Source organism: Bos grunniens, chromosome 23, assembly GCF_055505025.1.
Source record: "Bos grunniens cultivar Pamir isolate PY7600 chromosome 23, Bosgru_T2T1.0, whole genome shotgun sequence".
NCBI lineage: Eukaryota > Metazoa > Chordata > Mammalia > Artiodactyla > Bovidae > Bos > Bos grunniens.
In genome coordinates this window covers 20708446-20720983 of record NC_141187.1, presented here as the reverse complement: position 1 = coordinate 20720983, position 12538 = coordinate 20708446, and the positions used below count along the sequence as shown (strand labels likewise).

At 43.4% G+C, this 12538-nt stretch overlaps 1 long non-coding RNA gene across 1 annotated transcript; it reads right to left on the bottom strand.

Annotated features, from left to right (window-relative positions):
* Positions 1-7643: 7643 nt before the first annotated feature.
* On the bottom strand, positions 7644-11748 carry LOC147346893 (uncharacterized). The gene is made up of 2 exons (XR_015153261.1): positions 11569-11748; positions 7644-7974 (listed from the first exon to the last, which is right to left on the bottom strand). It is a non-coding gene; the product is annotated as an uncharacterized LOC147346893 (long non-coding RNA).
* Between the last annotated feature and the right edge of the window lie 790 nt (positions 11749-12538).

Sequence of the window (12538 nt, the reverse complement as noted above, 5' to 3'; positions counted from 1 at the left end):
TGAATCTTTGATGGAACCTGTATTTCTTCCCTGGGTCCTTGTAGGACTGCTTTGTTCCAACTGTTTAGCAAATTCAGGTACGGGATTCCTCATGGGTCCTTTCAATCTACAAACTCATATTCTTCTATTAGGGACATTTTTCTTGAACGAATTATTGAAACATCCCTACTCTGTATCTTTTATGCTCTGTCTTTTACAAGAGTCATTATTGGATCTTAGATCACCTGAAATGATCTTCTAATCTTTTTTTCTCTCTCTCTCTACAATTTTTTATCTCTTTGCCTTTTTTGTTCCATACTCTGGGAAACTTATTCAGCTTTCTCTTTAGCCCTTCTAGTCAATGGTTTCTTTCTATTAACATGCATTTGATTTTTTTTTTCATTCCTGGAATTTTTCTTTCTTGTTGCCACCTGTTCTTGTTTCACGAATACAGTTTCTTCTCATCACTCTTGAGATGTTTTTTTGCTCATTTCTATGATTTTCTGCATTCTGTTGTTTTCCTATTTACTTGACAATTCTCTCTCTCTTTCTTTCTGTCTCTCTCATGTTTGAGCAGTAGTTCTTGATAGGGAAAGATTTTGCCCCCAGGGGACCCTTTTGTTGTCACAACTGGAGATTTGTGCTACTAGTATGTGATAGCTGGAGACCAAGGATGCTTCCCTCATAGCTCAGTTGGTAAAGAATCCGCCTGCAATGCAGGAAACCCCCGTTTGATTCTTGGGTCGAGAAGATCTGCTGGAGAAGGGATAGGCTATCCACTCCAGTATTCTTGGGCTTTCCTTGTGACTCAGCTGGTAAAGAATCTGCCTGCAATGAGGGAGACCTGGGTTCGATCCCTGGGTTGGAAAGATCCCCTGGAGAAGGGAAAGGCTACCCACTCCAGTATTCTTGCCTGGAGAATTCCATGGACTGTACAGTCCATGGGGTGGCACAGTCGGACATGACTGAGAGACTTTCACTTTCACTTTCAAGGATGCTTCTAAGGAACTTAGGGTGCCCAGAAGTGGCCCCAAATATCAAGAGTGCTAAGGCTGAGAAACTCTGTGTTAGAAGTTCTCTCCCTGCTCCTGAGATGCTTGGTGCTTTGCTCATATTTTGGGTGAAAGACTGAACATGTAATTGGGTTGACTGTGTGGTTATAAGTGGAGCTCATTGACGATGAACTTCACTGTAGGTTAGCCTGGACATCAGTTTCACTGTAAGGCCTTCAAACTCTCTGTGTCTCGCCTCTTTTTTTATAGACAATAATACTTTAATTTTTAAAAGTATTTTTATGTTATCTTGGACTACAGTTGATTTACAATGTTGTGTTAGTTTCAAGTGTACAGCAAAGTTATCCACTTATACATAAACATGTATCTATTTTTTTTTTCAAATTCTTCTCCTATTTAGTTTATTACAGAATGTTGAGTATAGTTCTGCATGCCATTTGGCAGGTCCTTGTTAAAGAGTCAGACACAACTGAGCAACTGAACTGAACTGTTGGTTGTTTTACATATAGTAGTGTATATGTGTGTAGCCCCCCATTTTTTGGAGTTTAGGAATAATTTAATTACATAATTATAGAGTTCAATACAACACAATAGCCATTTTTCCTATTAGACTTTATTTTTTAAGAACAGTTTGAGATTTACAGAAAAGTCATGAAACAAATCCAGACAGTTTCTATAAATGCTATTCACAGCTTTCCCTACCATCAATTGCTTACATTAATTAAGGTGCATTTGTTACAATTAATGAACCAATATTTAATGCATTATCATTAACTAAAATTCACAAGGAAGAGCCACCTAGTCTCCTGCCTGGGAGGCTGAAGTCTGGGGGCCAGGATTCTGGGAGCAGACAGAGAAGACAATCATTCAGTCTGCAAGCTGCCTTTGTGCAGAGGGTGACGCCCGCCCCCACTGCCAGCCACTCACTCCAGTGGTACCCAGTACCCACGATGCCCCAAAATTTCTAGTTTCATTTCTTCAAGGAAGAGGAGGCTTAGATGAACAAAGTTAAATAAATAGCCCGAAGCGCTGAGCTGTGAGCTCCGGCCATCCATGTCCAGAGCCTATGGTTAACAAGACGCTGCACCCCACTCTTGTGGGGTGGGGTAACCATGGCCAGTGGCAACAGCTAATCCATCCATCACCACTGGACCTGAGGGGTGTAAAGTGTTGACACACATGCTGGGTGATTTGGCCGCACTTGATGCCCACAGGACACCAGACGATGCCACAGGGGAAAGATCTAACACCCAATATATGCTGGGGATAACACCAAGCGGGAAACCCTCCAGGGAATCAGGATGCTTCCACATCACTATCTGCCCCTGTTCTGGGACCTACAGTGCCCCACTCTACATCTGCCACCAGCTCAGTGATTTCCTGCAAAGGGCACAGTCTTGTCTATGTCTAACGTTGTTTCTGGCCCCAGAAGGGTGGGCAGAACTTTCCAGAAGTGCTGTGCTCAGTTAGTGAGAGCTCTGATCTTTGTTAGGTCTCTTGTCATACTTTCTTTCTGGAACTGGACAGTGGGAGATGGCACTGGGTCCATGGATTCATAGATCCCTCAGTAGCAAGAAGCGTGAAAAAGACAGATTCAGTCTCTGAAAGCTCAGGCAGGTTCGTGGTTGATCTAGGTGGGGCCCCACAGGGAACAAACCAAGTCATAAATACTAGGGGAAATCATAACAAAATAAGTGTGATCCACACATGCAAACGTGTACAATGCGAGTTGAGTTATTTGGAGGTTAAGGAGTGACTAGGTAAGGCCTCTGTAATTTGATGCCACCTCACAATGGTTGTCCTTTTCAGCACAAATACCACTGGGGACATGGCAGCTTAAACACCCAGGACATTCTGGGTCCTGTGGCTGGGTGGCATTCCCAGGATGGCCGCAAAGATTTGAAGAACTTTCTTATAGATGTTGGCACAGTCTGAGAAGATCAGTCTAGGGGCATCCTAAAAAACATGGGGATCTGTCTGTCCCTTTCCTGCTGTTCGAGCCAGCCTGCCTGGCATGCACTTAGCCCTTTGCTTCCTTCCTTTACCCTTCCTGCACCTTGGAAGATAAACATTGGAGCCTACTCCTATTTGCAGTTTCATTGTAGGCCTTCATACTCTCTGCGTCTGAAGATAAGAGCCAATCACGAAAAGCTCATTTCTTATTCTCTCGGGTGCCTTGTAAAGGAGTTTTTAGTGGGAAGAGTATTTTTGATTGGAATATAATTGCTTTGCAATGTTGTGTCACTTTCTGCTGTACGGCAGCACGAACCAGCTACCCATGCATGTGTACTCAGTCACTCATGCAGTTGTGTCCAGCTCTTTGTGACCCCATGGACTGTAACCCACCAGGCTCCTCTCTCCATGGGATTTTCCAGGCAAGAATACTGGAGTGGGTTGCCAGGGGATCTTCCCGATCCAGGGATCAAACCTGAGGCTCTTGGTTTATACATATATCCCCTCCTTCTTGAGCCTCCTTCCTACTCACCCCCATCCCACCCGTCTAGATCATCACATCACTGAGCTGAACGCTCTGTGCTGTACAGCAACTTCTCACTAGCAATCTAATTTACACATGGTAGTGTATCTATGTCAATGTGGCTGTCTTAATTCGTCCCACCCTCCTCTCCCCCCACCCCGGGTCCACAGTTCTGTTCTCTGTGTCTGTGTCTCTACTCCTGTCCTGCCAATAGGTTCCTGGAGTTTTATGTGAACAGGTTTCTAAGTGCTACCAAATCTTACATGAGCTACTTCTATCAGTTCTTAAGCAGTCCTGCCATCAAGAAAACCATTCTGTTTTATTTAGGACTGGATTCTCTTACTAAACCTCTGGCAAGGGAAATGGGCTCTTTAAATGGTTTTTTGTGTGTATATTATTGTTGTGTGGTTACATGACTGCCCCCCAAGCTCCACACACACACACAGACATCCCTCAGTAAGCTCCTGGCAAAGGTTTTAAGAGCAAGAAACTTGCCTTTTCCTCCTTAGCTTGACCCACAACACATGATCCCACTCTGAGCATCCATTAGGTGCTCAATAAATCTTAGATGAAGGAATTGGGTGAAAAAATCAGATGATTTGGAAATCCCAATGATATACACAGATCTTGTAATAAAACCAGAAAAGACTTTATACAAGACAATGTGAAAACTGTCCACCCTTAATGAAGAATTAAATACCTGGCTCCTTGACCTATTCTCCCAGACTCCTTGATTGCAATCTCAATCAGATGGGAGAAAAAGACTTTCATTCATTTACTCAAAAAACATTTACTGAGAACCTACTCTGTTCCAGGCACTGTAATAGGCTTTGGGAAAATGAGATATCTTGGTGAAAAAGACAATCCAAGTTCCCACCCTAACTGAGCTTACTTTTTAAGGTATTTAGTAGTTGGAAAGTGTTATGGACAGAAATGTGTCCTCTCCACAATCCATATGTAGAAGCCTTATGTGAGTGTATTTAATGGTGGGGGTTTTACAAAGATAATTAATATTCAATAAGGTCAAGAGAATGGGGCCTTAATCTGATAGGACTGGTGTCTTTATAAGAAGAGGAAGACATACCAGAGATCTCTGTCTCTTCCCACACACAGAAAAGGCCATATGAGCACATATCAAGAAGGTGGCCATTTTTAAGCAAAGAAGAGAGCTCCCACCAGAACTGAACCCTGCTGGCACCTTGACCTGGGAATTTCAGCCTTCAAAACTAAGACAAAATATATTTCCATTGTCTAAGCCACCCAGCTTGTAGAATTTTGTTATGGCAGCCTAGGTTGACTAGCACACAAAGCATCAGCAGTTATGGTGACAAGATAGGAGAGGAGGAAAGAAAGAAAATTGCTCACAGGACAGAAATACTGAGTTTTTGTGATCATCAATTCAAATTCTTGCTATTTAACAATTTAAGATTATTCTTTGGGACTGGCTTACACTCTGCACTCCCAGTGCAGGGGGCCCGGATTTCATCCCTGGTCAGTGAATCAGATCCCACTTGCTGAAGCAAGGAGTTAGCACGCTGCAACTAAAGATCTTGCATGCAGTGATGAAGGTTGAAGGTATTACATGACACAATCAAGAACCAGTGCCAAATAAATAAGTACATTTTTAAAAATTATTCTTATTTTTTAGGGATTCCAGTAAAGGAAAATCTACTTACCCTGAGACTTCTCCTGATGATTACCTGGCTTTCTCAACCCTGTCTAAAGCTTTTAACTATATGGTTATAGTCAGTGTTTCTACCCCCTGAGACTCAGAGCCTTCTTCAAAGCAAAGCTCAGCCTAGTTCATATGCCAGCTGCTCCTGTGGAGAGTCTGGCCCAAATATAGCTGCATCCCTCTTAGGGATTTCTCATTTCTCCTGTGAACTTCAATTCCCGGTCCTGGTTTTAATTGGACATCTGGGTAATTTATTTCCATATATGAGCAGCCTGTCTGCTGTCTTTCCGAATCACTGAGACAGTCTACCCTCTCTTATTTCTTATTAGGTAAGCATGTGCCCCAGTCAACTGTGACATGCACTGGTCCCTACTCTCACAGCTAAACCCACTTGGGGTGTTTGTATTTGTTGTCTATTTCCACTTAATAAGTTACCACGACGTTAGTGGTTTGAGCAACTCACATTTATGGTTTCATTTCTGTGGGTCGAGAATCCAGCTTAGCTACTTCGGGGCTACTCACAAGGCTGGGTCAGGTGGTCTCATCTGAAAGCTTGGCTGAGGAAAGATCACATTCAAGATCACTCAGGTTATTGTTAGAATGCTGTTCCTTATGGGCGGCTGGACTAAAGGGCCTCCACAGTCTGCTGGCTGCTGTCAGAGACCACTCTCAGTCCCTTGCCACACTGGCCTCTCCAACAAGTCCATTTACTTGAGCCAACCATGAAGGCCAAGGAGGCAAATACAGTCTGCTTACAAGACAGAGGTGGCAATCTCCTGTAACCCAGTCATCAGCATGACATCCCATCATCTTTCCCATTGTTCTATTGATCAGGAGTGAGTCACCAAGGTTCAGACTACTCAAGATGGGGTGGTGGGGGGTGGGTGGGATGACTACAAGAGGATGTGGGTGTCATCAGGGTCCACTTTAGAAGCTACCTACCACAGGGCAGGTGAGTGGGAAAGGAGTGAGTCTGAGCCAACAGTCATCTCTACATTTCTTACAGATCCCTGGAAGAACTATGGAGTCCTGTCACAAGATCACAAGTGCAAGGACTTGTACCAAGACCACAGAAGAGGAACCCAGAACCACGGGCACCTCTGAAACTGACTGAGCCCCTTTGCCGAAAACCCCCCAATCATCACCAGCAGGCTTTCTGCCCCTAACTTAGACAAAAATGCCTACTTCAGTGCTCACCCTTTAGTGTCCTAACCAATCACCTAATGCTAACCTTCCAACAGGAATTTTGTCTTGAAGTTATAAAAATTGGCTACGTGAAAAGTTGAGCCTGGCTGCTGTTTTAACAGTGTCCTGTCGACTCGCCCTGGCCTGTCAGGAGGCCAGTCCACTGTGTTCTCAGTGCCCACATTATCTCTGCTCTTTGTTCTTAATAAACTCACTCCTTTCTGCAATACTCTGCATCTGGGAATTTTTTCCCAACTTGTGTTCAGACTGCCATGACAAGAACTATTTATTTTCTTATTTCTTAAGAAAAAATCTAGAAAGGTGATACTGATTTCTGATCACCTCGTTAGAAGCCATGTCAATTCTGACTATGAAACAACTCCACATTTCTTAAACTATTACCCACAGCCACTTGAATGACAGACAGGTGCATGCATGCAAGCCGTCCCTTCAATCATGTCCGACTCTTTGCTGTGACTGTAGCCCACCAGGCTCCTCTGCTCATGGGGATTCTCCAGGCAAGGATACTTGAGTGGGCTGCCATGCCCTCCTCCAGGGGATCTCTCTGACCCAGGGATCAAACCCACATCTCTTATGTCTCCAGCATTGGCAGGTGGGCTCTTTACCACTAGTGCCACCTGGGGAGCCCCAGAACTTCCATAGTGTCTGTCAAACACCACTCTTCCTGTCTCGGGAAATAGACCAACCCATCGAGACTTCTCTCTGGGGCTTCCCAGGTGGTACCAGTGGTAAAGAATCCACCTGCCAACACAGGAGACCCTGGAGATGCAGGTTTGATCCTTGTGTCAGAAAGATCCCCTGGAGGATGGCATGGCAACCCACTCCAGTATTTTTGCCTGGAGAATCCCATGGACAGAGGAGCCTGGTGGGCTATAGTACATGAGCTCACAAAAGAGTTGGACAAGACTGAGCAACTGAGCACGAATGCACATGCACATTTTGACTTCTCAAGTCAGAAACTAAGAAATGACCTCTGACTCCTTCCTCTCTCACACTCTGCCTTCATTGAGTGAAATATCAATAAGTATGGTAAGTTATGTAGAAGGGGACCTACATGGCCATCAGGTAAGTTATTTGGAGATGATGAAGGTGGGACTACAAGAGTATTCCCATATAATTTGGGTAAATCAATTTATCTCCCTAAGATCTAGTTTTCGTTACTAAAAAAGAAAGGATAATACTGGGAGACGTATGTCAGAGTTGTTGTGAGGATCAAATTAAATGACATCTGTAAAATGCTTAGATTATTGTTTTACATCTTGAGAGTCTTCTGTACCTTATCTACCATACCAGCTATCAGAGAACCATAAGGAGGCTGTTTTATTTGTTCACAAACTCAAATCTCCTCTCTCTTCCATTTTAGATGCCAAAAATCTAAACACACATTTCTCCAATCTCTCTTGTAGCTGGAGGTACCCAGGGCACATAGTTCTTAGAAAGCTTCATGTCTTCTGATAAGAATCTCTTCTTTTCCTGATGAAGGATTCAGTGTCTGCTACTTGCATGCATGAAGTAACAAGCATGTGGTTGAATCCCAAAACCCTAAGGATGGTGGAATGGAAAGACTTTGTGTTCTTGAAGACACTGTCAAAGAGCAGAACCAATGCCAGCAAGCTTCTTGCCATCTAAGAGAAAGAAACCTCTATGAGTACTTTATTATTTGCAGTTGAAAATATGCCTAACAGATACCTGTTTCAATACTCCAGAACACAAATATCTGAAAATTTAGGACAAAAATTTTGGTGAAGGTCACAACTTCTGTATCACTCTATCAATCCAAGATTTGAAATTTTGTCTTCTTCCATATTGAATAACTTATTGTAGATGGTATGGTAGACTTAAAAAATATTCAAAACCTCAAAGTTGAGAGCTATGTTTTATTCAGCAGGAAGCTTTAGGACTTCAAGTCTGAGAGGCAGCATCTTAAATAACCCTGAGAGAATGGCTCCAAGGAGGTGAGGCGGAGAGATTATATAGAAGTTTTGAAACAAAGGCCAGGAATCTGAACATCAAAAGATTATTGCTAATTAAAAGGAAAACCAGGTATTCTAACTTAAGGAATTTAGTGCTTTTCTATGTATGGGGAGATGCAAGAATCTTGGCTCACTGAAATCTTTCCTTTGATATACATGCTAAGTCACTTTAGTCATATCCAACTCTATGCAACACTATGGACCATAGCCTTCCAGGCTCCTCTATCCATGGGACTCTCCAGGCAAGAATACTGGAGTGGGTTGCCATGCCCTCCTCCAGGGTATCTTCCTGACCCATGAATCGAGCCTGCATCTCTTGAGTCTCCTGCATTGGCAGGCAGATTCTTTAAACGAGGGTCACCTGGGGAAAAGTGAAAGTGAAAGTCACTCAGTTGTGTCTGACTCTTTGCGGCCCTATGGACTGCAGCCCTCCAGGCTCCTCTGTCCATGGAATTCCCCAGGCAAGAATACGGGAGTGGGGATACTTCTGATTCTGCTCCAGGGGATCTTCCCAACCCAGGGATCGAACCCAGATCTCCCACATTGCAGGTGGATTCTTCACCATCTGAGTCACCAGGGAAGACCAAGAATATAAGAGTGGGTAACTTATCCCTTCTCCAGGGGATCTTCCCAACCCAGGAGTCGAACCAGGGTCTCCTGCACTGCAGGCAGATTCTTTACTAGCTGAGCCACCAGGGAAGTGTCGCCTGGGAAGCCCTCCTTTGATATGCACCTCAGCTATCTGGAGCCAGTATCCTGTCTTCACATCCTGAGTTTCCTCAGGGCTCACCGTAGGGAGTGGCTACAGTCTAATGGCTGCTAGATGGCAGGTATTCCTTTCTGAGTTTCCTCAGGGTTCACCAACTCACCATCAGTGATGGCTACAATCACTGATGACTACAACATTCTTTGTTTACTGATTTGGCAAGAAATATTCCATTTCTTAGGATAAATGGGGAGAAAAATTGTGTGAGCTTTATATGTTCCATTTGTACTTGCATTAATTTAGTACATTTAACAGTGAAAAGAACTGACAGTGAAAAGAGCCCTGCATATTCAAGGCTCTACGATAATGTCAAAGAAGCACTAAAAGTGGAAAGGGGAAGGTGGGAGCAGAAAAAAGGCAAAGCCTCTGAAAAAGACAAGAAATAGAAAAATGGAGATAAGTCTATTGATACAACTGTGTGTAATATCAGACTTGAATTTCCAAAGTTTTTACAGTATTGACCATAGACTCAGCCTATAGCAATATATTTATTATAAGACTTTTTCATGATTCTGCCTCTTTCTAAGAATTCCCCAAAGTGATATATTAGGATCATAAGAGACATATATGGGCTTCCCTGGTGGCTCAGTGGTAAAGAATTCACCACCAATGCAGGGGATATGGGTTTTATCCCTGGCCCAGGAAGACCCCACATGCTGTGGGGCAACTAAACCTGTGCACCACAGCTCCTGAAGCCCATGCACCCTAGAGCCTGTGCTCTGCAGTAAGAGAAACCACCACTGTGAGAAGCCCACACACCACAACTAGAGAAAAAGCCTGCACAGCAACGAAGACCCAGCACAGCCAGAAATCCATAAATAAAATTATATATTAAAAAGAGAGAGACATGTCTGTAGATATTAGTCAGGCAATATGCAAAGTTTAAGGGCCCAGGAAGGACATACCTAATATAAAATATTCAGTCCATACTCCTGCCCGGAAATGTCAAGGCTTGGCTGAACATGTTGTCATGAGATTTACTAAAGTACTGATAACACAGCCACAAGACTGACTCTAGAGGTGCAATAGCCACTAGCCACCCATGACCACAAAGCAGTTGAAATGTGACCGGTGAGATATGTTGAAATGAACGTATTTTGTATATGTTGGGATAAAAGAAAATATATCTTAACAGTAATTTAGCTTGTTTCTTTTCATTTATTGTAGTATGGTCACTAGAAATTTTACAATTATACAAATGGCTCTCACTCTATTTTTATCAGAGAGTATCACTCCAGAACATGATAGCTCCCCTTAGCCATGTGTGGCTCAACTTCATTTATTGGATTGAAAGCATTGAGTCTAAACACACAAAGATAGGATGTGGATGTTTCTACATGGAGGACAGAGATGTTAAAAAAAGATGGGTCTAAGCAGAAAGTAGGTGTGATTCTGACAAGTGAAGAGCATGCTTATGTAGGTACATGAGAGTCTGGATGGATGGAAGAAAGGGGGAAATCCTTAAAGAAGACAGTAGCTCCAAAACTGTGTTTAAGCCTTGGTGAAATTCCACCTGGGGCCCATTCTATCCATTTCATTGGGTATTTTCTGCTTCTTGTACTGTTTTTCCACCTCAGTCACCTTCTCAGGGATGCTTGGTCTCCACGAACTATTTTTCTTGGCTGCTTCTTCCAGTCCTTGCCATGTCTCCCAGTGTGATGAAGGAATTTAAGGACTTGGGGCCACTGCTAAAGAATTCTAGTTGCAAGGTGGGTAAACGGAATCAGAATGACAAATGTTTTCCTGCTCAGCAAAGACCTAATCAGTTAACTCAACATGGAGCTCCTGAACTCGTCTTGAAATGAGCTGCTAAGAGACCCTCATCCATCTTCTGTTTGAAGCCTTCAAGGTCTTCATCCCCTGTGATATATTGTCAGTTTCCATTAAAAGCCCAGAGTCACATGGCACTTACTCTCTGAAGAACCTTGGCTGTGCTGGAGAAACCCATTAAATGCACAAGTCAGCAGAGCTTTAATAAACAATCAGATTAACAGCCCAGTAGGAGAGTTACAATCCCACAAGCAATAGATTTAAAGCCCCACTAGTCCCGAGTTGTGGGTCAGCAGAAGCATTTGCCTCCAAATGTTTTTTGGGCAAAGAGCCATTACATTACCTGGTGGTCTCGGTGTGGGTTCTTTTTCCATTTAGTTATTTTGAAAGTATCAAAAAAGGCAATTTCCAGATGACAGGACTTTGTGTTTTATAATGTTCTGTGAGCCAAACCCCAAACCTTCCACATTTCTAAAATTAATGAAGCAAAAAGAAAATACATGTACTTGGGGGTAGAACCACTGGTCAGATTTGAAGGATGAATGCCCTAAGTAGAGAGGTCTCCTGGCAAGCACTTCTCCCTGTCTTTGAAGGAGAAAATGAGTTATTCCAAGGCTGTCAAGGCTTCAGCCAACTTAGCTAGCATAAAGGAGAGCCAAACAGTCACACAAACACTAAACCCTGAATACAAGAAGAAAGATTTCTCCCACCTCAATGAAAAGTCAGTTGGTGAATATCCACCAGGAGGGTCCCATAGATGACAGCCTGAAATTGCAGGAAAGCCCATCCACAGAGGTGTAGAAAGCTGAGAGCACACCTCACTTGTCTGTGGACAGCCTCTGGGAAGGCAGAACCAAGAGTCAGAACAAGGAATGCTGTGGCTGAGTGTTGCTAAGGAAACTCACCTACCTCAAGATGGATTTCCCTGGCTGGGAGCTACTTGGGAAGGTCAGCCAAGCCACGGCTGGGTAAGAGCTCACCCTGGGAAAAGTGGCCAGATGCTGCCAAGGAAGAATGTAGGGATCCACTGACTCACTCAGTAAGAAAGACAGTGATACCCAGATGCTGGTGAAATCATTCACTTGAAGAGTGCAGTGTTTGAATCCAGGTACCAGTGTTGGGCTCTAGGATTTGGCCAGTCCATTTCCATCTCCCCCCTGCTGTCTGTGACATGGCCACTATGTCACACGGTAGATGCCATGGTTTGCTTTTCCCAAAACTGTTACTCTATCTATCTATATATTTGTAGACAGAAATGTATGCAGGTCAGGAAGCAACAGTTAGAACTGGATATGAAACAACAGACTGGTTCCAAATCAGGAAAGGAGTACATCAAGGCTGTATATTGTCACCCTGCTTATTTAACATATATGCAGAGTACATCATGAGAAACGCTGGGTTGGATGAAGCACAAGCTGGAATCGAGATTGCTGGAAGAAATATCAATAACTTAGATATGCAGATGACACCACCTTTATGGCAGAAAGTGAAAAAGAACTAAAGAGTCTCTTGATGAAAGTGAAAGAGGAGAGTGAAAAAGTTGGCTTAAAACTTAACATTCAGAAAACTAAGATCATGGCATCCAGTCCCATCACTTCATGGCAAATAGATGGGGAAACAGTGGAAATAGTGACAGACTATTTTTTTGGGCTCCAAAATCACTGGAGATGGTGACTGCAG